Source organism: Oncorhynchus keta, chromosome 35 (assembly GCF_023373465.1).
Source record: "Oncorhynchus keta strain PuntledgeMale-10-30-2019 chromosome 35, Oket_V2, whole genome shotgun sequence".
NCBI classification, from domain to species: Eukaryota; Metazoa; Chordata; class Actinopteri; order Salmoniformes; family Salmonidae; genus Oncorhynchus; species Oncorhynchus keta.
In genome coordinates, this window is record NC_068455.1 from 60,970,754 (window position 1) to 60,983,105 (window position 12,352).

Genomic DNA, 12,352 nt, shown 5'->3' on the forward strand with positions numbered 1-12,352 from the left:
CTGTGTTAAAGTGCCATTAAAGAAATAGCCTAATGAAAGAGAATGGGTTTGCAGAGGTGTTTCATTTGAAAGGAGGGAGAGGAGGAGGAATTAATTGTGCGAGGTAGCTCCCACTCCCGAGCCTCCCACAGCCCGTTGCAAGGTCGAACGGAAAAATCAGTTGATTTCTAAAGCGAATCCAAAGCTACCTGCTGGAACACAATAGCCAGGAACATGCCTCGGAATATGGACGCATGTTGAAAATCATAATGCGATGTGACTATCCGTGCAGCCTAAAAAACAACTCTGTCGAAAACTACAATGTATCGATGAAGGGACAAAAAAGTGCTCAGGAGATCATATTTTAGCCTTTCTCTGAGCAATCAAAATTGCTCTCATGCTTGGCAAAAGCAATAACCTTGTAAAGTCAGCTCCATGTTTAAATATATCCACTGTAAGGTCTTTGTCAGAATTATATTGTTTGACACCATATCAACTAAGTGTGAGAGATCTAAGGTTTGTCATAGCATTTTTCTTTCATGTCAGACAAACCGCTGTATTGCCTGTTCAATTTGTTGCTTATGATGCACGCTACACGCTGCACAATTTGAAGTGAAGTAATGTTCAAGGATGCCTTGGCATCCCTGTCATTTCCCTTTGGTTCAACTCCAATAACATATGGGCAGCTGAGACTGCTGTATTGGTCGGTCTGAAACCAATGATCTGGTAACAAAACGTTTTCTGGCCTTTTGAACACATTCCTGCGGACCTCACAATATGATTTTACAGTCCTTTTGTGCAGTCGTGCTCCTCCAGAACAGCTAAGTTGTCATGACATCAGCTGTGAGGTTTCTGCAGACACTGCCTGGCCATAACTCTAAAACTACCCTAGGTGATATAACAATATCTTCCCACAGTCCCTTTTCGCCTTCCTCTGCTACTCCCAGTACATTCGTTTACCTCACAGAATAAACTAGCATTGCGCTAATAAATAAAGGAGGAACTGAAACACCTTTCCTCCACCTCTGGTGTGATTAACAACTCAAATCGTCCGAAGCTGCGGCAGCATTTTCTTCAGGAGGCCGAGAGAACCAAATTAAACAAGAGTAATCGCTAGTTCATTTATGTGGCAGACCTGATGTTTGTTGTATTCCTTTTTGAAAAACTGTGGAGTTACAGACAAAACAAATAATAAACAATGAATTAATTCATCAAAGGGGGCAGAGCGGATAGCAATTTGACCATGTGCTATGTTTGCAGTTCTGCGAATAGTCAGGGCTTGGGTTGGGTTTTCGACTTGCGGTTACATAAATGATCAACCCGGGCTAATTCATTACCACTCAGGGAACTATTGGCTGTTTCCTGTGATAGAATTGGAAATTGGATAAGTTTTAATTTGTGTTTGTGTGTGCACACTTGTGTAGCACATGGGCATGTGTAAAACGTACTATTCAGCCTGAGGCGTCCCCATTTCCGCCAGCGATTAGCTAGCTTTTTGCGTGGCGCAGACTGGTAAGACGCTTCAGGAGGGTGGTCACGTGTGCTAGCAAGGCAGAGGTCCCGAGTTTGCCAGGTATGGGCTGAATCGGGAGGAAGTGGTACTCGCTAAGCAAGCAGCATGATGTCCTTTACACTTGTATGTGCTAATGTTTGTGAGTGTGTTCTCTGTGTGTCTGAGTACAGCATGCATGACATCACCATTCTCTGTGGATTGAAGTAAAACGTGAAATGCAGCATAAAGGGGCCTCTGTGCGGTTTCTTTTTCACGTCACTGGAAGAAAAAAACCTGAAAGCTCAAGGACAGTTTCAGACAAGGGAAGTTTTATAACTTTGCTCAAGACCATACTGTATTCAACAATGGATCTACACACTAAATGAGATGGAGGGGAGTAATGCTGAAGTCACCTTCGAAAGAAATGCTGAGCACTGGTGCTTGATATAAAAGGACTCCCAATGACAATTTGCACACATTAACCAGTCAGGCCATCAGGCACTATAGGAACCTGGTGCCAAGTATGCGAGGGTAGGAAAAAAAGACATTGGCTCAAATAGTACCTCAGTGAGCATATTTTCACAAAATACATGAGGTCATTGGACATAAGCTCAGGCTATTAGCAAATGATGTCTATCGTTCACTCTTATGTCTCTGCAGTGTCTCCCTAACAACATGCTTCTCTACAATGACATGGGTAGCCATACAAGTATATAAAAAAAAACAATAATTTGGTAACACTAACCAGCCCTGTAAATGTCTCAACTACCACCACCAAACCCCTCTCCCCTAACCCCAAAGAACTCTCAGAAAACACGCTGGCATGACACCCCCTTTGCACAGTCATGTAATTACAACAGACAAACATAAGTAATATTCTCCTTGGGAGGACCGCTAATTAAATCTGGCTAATTTGAGTCTCGACAGACCAGACTAACATTTGGGATGTGATTAGTTACTGTTTACCCGACCAACTTAGCCCAGTTTGCGTAATGGTGTATAGAGGGAGAGAGGAGGGGGAACCCTGTTTACAGAACGTTGAGGGCCTAATGTGGTTATCTCGACGGGAAGCGATTCATTAGCACAGCGAGGTGACAGTGCGGCTGAACCAAGGGGCTGAATGTCTAGTTCTGCCACTTGATATTTGCTCAACGTTGACAGAAGATTAACAGAACGATTATACACCACTTCTTTGACAGACAGCTTCCTGTTGACACTCCAAAGACTTGACCTGGGGAGAGGAAGTCAGGAACAGTGCACTTCCTGTGTGACATTCTTTGTCACCCTCACATGATCCTGACTAGAATATTGGGTTGTGGAATATTGTGTAAATCTGTCAGTCAACACTTCTAATACAGCGATGGTCGGGGCATAGGTTTCCATAAATCACATTGCATTCAACTCCAAAATGACCTAATAAGTACAAAGGGATGTGAGGAAAGGAAATAAGCCTTTGCTGCGGTGCGGTGTACTCTCCCCCCAAAAAATGAATCCATAAAGACATAAACCTTTCCGGTCACATTCCGGCTTTAATTTCGTGCCTGCCGCACGGGGGATTGGATCCAGTCAGGTCTTTTCCCCCCCAGGCGGAACAAAACTTTTCACCTCAGGCTTGAGGTTATTCTTCTGGGAAAATCCCCGCAGGCCATAATAAGATATATTTGTTGGACGTATTTGAGCGGATACAATCTACTTAAAGAGGCTGTCACAGGTTAGTTGCTGTGAGCCCACGCAGGAGAAAGAGCGTGCTGAGACGCATTGTGGTTTGGGAATCCCTCCTGCCTGAAAATGGCGGATTATCGGAATGCTGGAATGTCAGCGGGGGAACTCTTCAAGTGTGACACCCATCCGTTAAAAATGTCTCACTCCTTTTAGCTTTGTTGTACAGCATGCCCAGCTTAGGATGCGCTCTTAGTCTTCTTCTCGGTGTTCGCGAGATAAACGTTTTTCAGCCAGCACAAAAAGCCCACAAAACATTTTCCATTTCCTTTTAAATGTGACAGTAAACTATTTGCTTTCCTCCGTAAATGCCACAGCAGCGTCAACCACAGCCGTTTCTTCTCGCAGTATAGCGTGTAATGTGCAGTTAAGGCACACTGATTAGAAATGTATCTGCTATCAAAACGCCAAATAATGGAAGCAACAGCCTGGAAGATGAAGAATTTCCCCAGGTTAGTAGTGTTAACCAACTGTCTCTTTTGCTTCTATAACACTCCTCCAATGACAATTGAGTTGGCCTGGCTTGCTGATTGGGCATTTATTGTAAATGGGTTCTAATTAAGTATTGGTTGCTTTATGGACTTGGACAATAGTGACCTATAGTGCAGGCATGCAACGCACACAGATCAGAGAGAGAGAGAGAGAACGAGAGAATGAAAGACAGAGTGCAGTGACCTCGGGAGAGGACTCAATGGAAATGGTCTTAGCGTATGAAAAATGATGCCGGAGCACCGGATGAATCATGTAATAAATCATCTCTCAGGACATAGATGAAGGAGTGAAATCTGCAGGCCGAAAACATCTGCCAGAAAAGGCCATCTAAGGATGACTGGAGCCATGACGCACTCAGGACTTGACCATAATCCCAGGACGCTGGCAGATGTCCAACAGTGTGTGGGACGTGTGGGTAAATTCCTTTCGACAAAGACGACGGACTGTGAAACACTAACGTTATAGAGTCTGTGCCAGCCCCTCTGTTTCAATACAGCATGTGACCCAGGTGTTTACGTAGCAGTGTAGCATGCCTAGGATTTGGTATCCTTTTGTGATGGAAAAACAGTGTTGATTTTTTTTGGCCATGGACTATACAGTATGTTACTTGAAGGTGCTTAATGGTTGAGACAAACTTTTGAAGAAAAATAAGCAACGTTGTGTGGAATTGAATAGAACAGCTTATTGTACAATGATGGCATCATTCACCCTAATTTGACAAACTGTTTACATTTCCATAAAGTTCAATACAAACGTGTTAGTACATCAACTAAATGGCAAACCTGAATCCTCTTCAACAAAATGTTCCTCTCTCTGCACCAGTTCAACTGATGTATTCAATTATGTTGTTTTTGGCATTTGAGGCGGAACTGTTAATTATGCTTTTGTTTCCTCTCAAGCAAAATTACTCGACCAAATGTAAGAGTTCTTCATGAACAAAGGTAGACACTAATGCCTCTTTGTGTTAATCGTATGACGTCATTTGCTCTCCTTTTCTCTATCTCTCAATCTCTGTTTTCCCCTACATCTTTCACAGTCCCGTTGTTGTCTTCCCCCACACTCTACTTACAAGGCGCAGTTCTCAAAGCGATAAAAATGTGATATTTTACAGTCGAGCACATCAACGATGACAGGCCTCTAAATCTACCCACCTTTGCTTTATCAGCAACGTACAGCTGGGTTGGGATATTCCAAAATGTGACAGTTCCACCTCAAAGAGAGCCTTTTGATAGACAGACTAGAGCTGTGTTTCTCCACATATCCATCCATCATTTTGTCCATATCCCTTTACAGAGGTGAAATTTGTCCCTGTATGAATTTTTGGACCCTGAAAGTGCATTGTGATGTCACTCACATATTACTGAATTATCGTGCATGCACAGATGTTTGACTGAGGAAACACTCTTAATAATAATAATAATAATAATATATGCCATTTAGCTGACGCTTTTATCCAAAGCGACTTACAGTCATGTGTGCATACATTCTACGTACGTACTCTTCTTACTCCACTTCGATACCAAAGTGATTTTTACATAGCAGGTTAGGAGAATTAACCTAGCAGGTTAGGAGACTGAGGTTAAGTTTAGGAAAAGGGTCAAGGGTTAGCAAAAATGGCTTTGTATTGCTTGAAAATAGTTTGTCCATGTTTGACTGTGATTTAAATGAGCTTCTTTGAAACAGGAAATAGGACGACAGGCTAAGAGAGGTCTTGGAAATTAGATTTCCCTTATAAACATACCCTTCCCGGGTTATTTTGGCCAAAGGAAATCTGCCTTAATACAATTTATATCTTATAATGAAATAAATTGATTTCAAAATTGATGTATTATTCATGTTTCAGTGCAGAACATGTGGAGGAAGCAGAGAATGAATAAAGGGTCTAGAATTGACACAATATAAAACAGTCATAACAATTTCCTGATGCTGACATATTGGTTTCACAGGCCTTCTGTCTCTGTCACCGTCTGAAACAGGAAAGCTATCACCTATGCTTTTGTGACACATCCAAAATGTATGGTCACATTTTCTATGTTTATTTGTGTTAAACAGATAATAGTTCATGTGAAGCAGGAATTGTACAATGTTTGACGCATCACAACCGATAAAAGGTGTGCTGACGGTGTGGTCTCGTTATGGACTAGGATAATGGTTGTGTGTGTGTGTTCGTGTGTGTAAGAGAGAGAGATTAGGCTTGAGTTCTTTGGCGTGAATGGCTATTGGCCACTAGGAGTTTTGCGATACTGACATTGTCAATTGACTTCTCTTTACTGATAGCACACAGCGCAAGCTACTCAAACACAACAGATCCCTTTAATACACACTGCTGTCCACAAAGGGCTTGTTTAAGACTCAGTGACTGAGAAAATTGTAATAACATGTATGTCCATCACACTGGAACTGGATCCGCCTCGATTGTGGGATTCTGTTGGATTCCTTGTCAGATTATAAACGTCTCAATGTCACCTCGACACAGAATACTTGGAGTACGTCAGATGCAAGTGAAAGTGATGATCTTTGACCATCAATGGAGTCACGTATCTCACGGAGGGGCTGGTGTAGCAAACCATGCAGAGAAACACACGTCAAAACTGCCACTGAGAACTACAAGGTTCTCAAGGTTGGGATGGAGCACTAAATATAATTCAAGACAGCACACACCACATACAGTACAATAACAGTTCACAAAATAGTATTTGATGTTTACATCGAGATATGTCAGATAGATCATGTGACTGAATGAATTATATTGGTGTATTGCAGCATCATATTCGTCTGATTAGGACATTACATTTAGGAATTTAAATCCATCCTATACAGCATCAGATGATATGCTTCAAGCCACATCACTCGACTTCATGACTAGCAACATCCCCCCGTAAGCTTCCTTACATCAAAAGGCATTATATAACCGTCAAAGTACTAATACAATCATGGCAGACGCAATCCTCATAACCAGCACTGAGTAAACGAGGCACAGCATGCATGGGGGATTTCCCTAATATATAATTCAGGCTTGTACTTGGTAGACCAGTACAAAGCTCAGAGAACACAAACTGCCTGAAAACACAGCAGGGTTTTTTGGGCTCCAGTCTTTTTTTGGGTGGGAGGGGAGGGGTTCGAAACTCATTTTAGTCATTGATGTTACATCATGGGAAGTCATTGATGTTACATCGTGGGAAGTCATTGATGTTACATCGTGGGAAGTCATCCACATTTGATAACATCTGATCGGTGAAAATACTACACTAGTGGCTTTGAAGCAAAAAAGACAGGGGGGGTTAAATAAAATCTTCCCGACAATTGACATTCACAAATGCATGCGGGAATTGTCGGTGCTCCGTAATCCCCTGGGGATTTGGAGATGAAATGAATAGTTCAACTTTGCAGTGAAAGCCCCTGGCCCAGTTTCCTCGGCTGTGTAAACATCTGGGATTGGGTGACCCTGGGTAAACAGTATCAGGTATTTGGAACAGTGAGCCAAGTACAGCTGGTGTTGATAGTCGTGTAATCGTACCATGCGTTGAGTAATAGACAGCATCTCGACAAATTAGCAGACATTGGGACCCTATACAGTAATGTTTGGGAAGCACTGATACTATCTATGCAGTATGTAACTGAGTTACATGTGACATAGTTGTAACTGGTGAGTGTATTCAAGGTCCTACCAAGCAGACAGTAAAGGCAATTAAACAATTGTACAGTAGGAGACAAATCGATTCTTTTGCCTATTTCCAAGTGCAGTAGTAAGGGACTGTGGTATTTCTACCATGCCTCCCAAACAGAGATTGGCATCAACTGTACCCTGCACAACAAATGTTCCTCTTAAAAATTACGCAGCTAATTTACAGACCACAAAGTTACATTTGTGAAAATCGCTGGGACTGAGTGCATTTTCTACTTCTGCTGTGTTTTTCACCTTCCATCGCCTGTGGGTTTGAACAGGATGAGTTGTGAAATTGTGTCCGTTCTGCTCATTAACATAATGTATCAGCTTTGACAAGAGGCTAGGTATCCCATTACAAATGTGCATGGGAATTTCTTTAGCATGGAGAGGAAGGGAGGGAGAGAGGGAGTCAGGGAGGGAGTGAGTGTGGGAGGGAGGGAGGGAGGGAGGGAGGGGAGGGAGGGAGGGAGGGAGGGAGGGAGGGAGGGAGGGAGGGAGGGAGGGAGGGAGGGAGGGGGAGGGAGGAGAGGGAGGGGAGAAAAAAGGTGGAAAGTGAGGCAGAGAGAGAGGAAGGGAAGGTGAGAGAGAGAGAGGGAGAGATGGAGTGTCACAATCTTGCCGAAGTTGGCTCCCCCGTTTGGGCGGTGCTCGGCGGTCGTCCTCATCGGCCTACTAGCCGCCACTGATGCCTTTTCTGTTAGTTTTGTCTTATGAGTTTCACCTGTTTCCGATGTGTGTTTCTTGATTTCCCTTTGTTGTGCAGGATTATTTTTGTGATCACGTTTGTGTCATAGGTGTTGTTGTGCCCCGGACCGTGTTTACCCTGTGTTTGGGTTGGTCAGCGTTTGTGCCCTGTGTTTTGGGCATTACCATTTTCGGTGCCGGAATAAAGTGAATTTTTCCGCCGGAAGTCTCTGCTCTCTGCAACCTGATTCCTACCTACACACATAGTCAGCCGTGACACGGAGAGAGTAGGGAAGAGAGAGAGAGGTTAGAGGGTGGGGGAGGAGAAATCTCTCTAACCTAAGCCATTCTGTCTCAGTGAAAAATATCATCCTCTCCCCACTCGCTCTCTCCACTGATTGTTTTCTTATAAATCCCCTTTGAGATTCCATAATTCATTGAATGGTTCTTATTTGCTATAAAAACACACTTGGCTAATGCGTAAGATTATGGGGACTCTGTTGCAGAGTCAATCAATTAATCATTGGCTGTTTATTTTCTATTTTCCAAAACCTCACTCATAGAAGAACACTCCCAGTCATTCTTCATTCAGGATGACACTGAAAAACTTGCATTTAAAAGTCCAGGAGTCTATGTATAGAAAGGAGGTTTAAAACCGATTAGCTAACAACAATAACAATCCTTTACTGCAAATGATTATGGATTAATAATTGTGCCACCACCCAGCCGCGAGCTGTCTGGTGGCACAAACCTATCAGACCTAAATACCTTCTATGCTCGAGTCGAGGCAAGCAACACTGAACCATGCATGAGAGCACCAACCGTTCTGGATGACAGTGTGATAACGCTCTCCGTAGCTGATGTGAATAAGACCTTTTAAACAGGTTAACATTCACAAGGCCGCAGGGCCAGATGGATTACCAGGATGCGTACTAAGAGCATGTGCTGACCAGCGTCTTCACTGATATTTTCAACCTCTTCCTGACCCAGTCTGTAATATCTACATGTTTCAAGCAGACCACAATAGCCCCAGTGCCAAGTACGCCAAGGTAACTGAATGACTATCGCACTGTAGCACTCACATCTGTAATCATAAAACACTTTGAAAGGCTGGTCATGGCGCACATCAATGGTATGGGCCCTCAGATCCTCAAAAAGTTCAACAGCTACACCATTGAGAGCATCTTGACTGGCTGCATCAATGCTTGGTATGGCGACTACTCGGCCTCCGACCGCAAGGAGCTACAGAGGGTAGTGCGTACGGCCCAGTACACACCGAGCCGAGCTCCCTGCCATCCAGAAACTCTATACAAGGCGGTGTCAGCCATCCAAGTCATAGACTGTTCTCTCTGCTACCGCACGGCAAGCAGTACTGGAGCGCCAAGTCGGGGACCAAAAGGCTCCTGAACAGCTTCTACCCCAAAGCCATAAGACTGCTGAACTATTTGCTTTGACCCCTTTTGTTTTTTGCACTGACATTCTTGCACTGGCTCTATAACACTCACTGGACTCTACCCCCACTCTCATACATACTACACTGACACTCCAACAGACATATACAAACACATTCACACACTAAACATGCATATTGACGCCACACACACATACACACTCACACATAGAAACCCTTTCACACTCTTCACATACGCTGCTGCTACTCTGTTTATGATCTATCCTGATTGCCTAGTCACTTTTACCCCTATTTACATTATGCACATTATTCCTTAATTACCTCAACTACCTCGTACCGGGACTCCTTGTACATAGCCTCGTTATTGTTGTTCTATAGTGTTACTATTTACTCCCCCCCCCTAATATTTTCTTACTTTTTAACTCTGCATTGTTGTGAAAGGGCTCGTCCGTAAGCATTTCAAGGTAAACACCTGTTGTATGTGACTAATAAAAATTGATTTTAATTGTATCTTTTTAAAACTTTTTCCCCTGCATAAATGTACGCAAAACGCTAGCTCTTGTCAATACCAGGACAAATGACTGCTCTTTTAGAAGAAACGGCCTCTTCCACACACTGTTCCTCCATGCCTGCAGTCCCTGTAGCCCAGTCACCAATCTGTCATGGCCAGTAGCTAGTAGATTACATCAGCTGACCTGAGTGCAACAGAGATGAACAGGTAACTGCCAAAATAAAGGAAACACCAATTTACAGTGTCTTTTTTATTTGACCTTTATTTAACTAGGCAAGTTAGTTAAGAACAAATTCTTATTTTCAATTACAGCCTAGGAGCAGTGGGCAGAATGACAGATTTGTGGCTTGTCAGCTCAGGGACTTGAACTTGCAACCTTTCAGTTGCTAGTCCAACGCTCTAACCACTAGCCTACACTGCCACCCCTTGGGTGCAGGGCATTGGGCCATGATGAGCCAGAACAGCTTAAATGCACCTTGGCATAGATTCTACAAGTGTCTGGAACTATATCTGAGGAATGTGACACCAATCTTCCACAAGAAATTCCATAATTTTGTGTTTTTTTGATGGTGGTGGAAAATGCTATCTCAGGCACCACTCCAGAATGAAGTGTTCAATTAGGTTGTGATCTGGTGACTGAGACGGCCATGGCATATGGTTTACATCATTTTCATGCTCATCAAACCATTCAGTGACCACTTGTGGATGACAATGACTACTCTGTGGATGACAATGACAACTCTGAGCATTGTCATCCTAAGGGGTCATATCCATGGTAGCCAAATAATGGCCTGCTCAGCATTTTTATACATGACCCTAATCATGATGGGAAATTAATTAACTCAGGAACCACACCTGTGTGGAAGCACCTGCTATCAATATACTTTGTATCTCCCATTTACTCCCATTTACTCAAGTGTTTCCATTATTTTGGCAGTTACCTACCTGTATGTAATGCCACTGCACTGCTGGCAAGGGGCCTGTGCGTATTCTCAGAGCTGCGACATTCATAAACATGATAAGTTGGCCATGATATCCCTCTATTTACACTTAAGCACAGAGAGCAGAGCGAGAGAGAGAGAGGGGGGTAGGTAGAGAGGTCGGGAGTGAGTGTGTGTCGGATGCCCCGGGGGTCAGCTGGGCTGAAATGGACGGATAAAGAGAAAGATGAAAAGGAGAGATGGAGAAGGACGGACACTGGGGCCTTCTCTCCACAGGCCTGGCCAGGCAGGCAGGCACAAAGCTCTGTTTTGACTTAAATGCTCACCAAGCTTTGCAGACTGCACTTCAGCTCAGACAGATGTACTACCTTTGAGTGGTGGAGATCACCTGAGGGAGCATGGAGGGTGGCGGGAGGGAGGGAAAGCTGAAAAGAGAGAGGTTTATAGAGAATAATAGGTAGACGCTTTTTGTTTGTCTACCTCTCTCTTGTCAGAATGTCCTCCTGTGACTCCAGCCTCCTATCTTTACATGAGTTTGTCTTTTCATCCTTTTATATCCACTTCTTTCTTTCTTTCTGTCTGGGTGTCTCCACATCTCCCCCCCCTCCTTCCCTCGCTCCCGATGTCTGTTTAGGTTTTCACTTAGCATATTCCATTTGCTGTCAGTTACCCTGAGGGATGAATCAATTTTCCTTCGAAAACGGAACCTCATTTGTTTAGCGTGGGGTAAAAAATTCTTATTCGTCATCTTATCTGCCATCAGCACTTTTTCTGTTATGATTAGTAATATTCAGAGGAGGAGCAAAGAAAAAGAAAAGCTACTTCACAAAAGCTCAGAGCTATTTGCCAAACACAAATCAGAGATGCGAGACTTTATTTTTTTCTTCATCATCCGGGAGGCGTACGCTAGGGAGCTCTGGTTTTAACAGTCCATCAACCTCCAATCTCTCCTTTTGAGCACAATAAACATTTGTAAATAAAGAATGTGGCTAGGAATACATAAATAGAGTAGTACTGGTGTTTCTTTCATAAAGATGCTTTCCGGTCTGTGATGAAGCCCTTTTGAGGATTTCATGCTTAATGCCATGAGGACTTTCATTCATTTAATTCTCCTCATGTTTTAATGTGTCTATTATTGTACGTCTAACCTGCTCAAAATCATTTGGGCTATGTATTGTACATTCTACTTTGAAGAACTGTATTTGAGCTGTATTTAGGTGTATAGAGTGTACAAAACATTAAGGACACCTAATATTGAGTTGCCCTCAGAACAGCCTGAATTCGTTGGGGAATGGACTCCACAAGGTGTCGAAAGCGTTCCACAGGGATCCTGTCCCATTTTGACTCCAATGCTTCTCACAGTTGTATGAAGTTGGCTGGATGTCCTTTCGGTGGTGGACCATTCCTAAAACGGTTGAATGTGAAAAACCCAGCAGCTTTGCAGATCTTGACAAAA

The 12,352-nt window shown here is 43.3% G+C and overlaps 1 protein-coding gene across 22 annotated transcripts in view; it reads right to left on the minus strand.

Annotated features, from left to right (window-relative positions):
• LOC118368770 (receptor-type tyrosine-protein phosphatase delta-like) overlaps window positions 1-12,352 on the minus strand; it is a 597,123-nt gene that overhangs the window by 89,002 nt on the left and 495,769 nt on the right. The gene's annotated exons all lie outside the window — the stretch shown is intronic.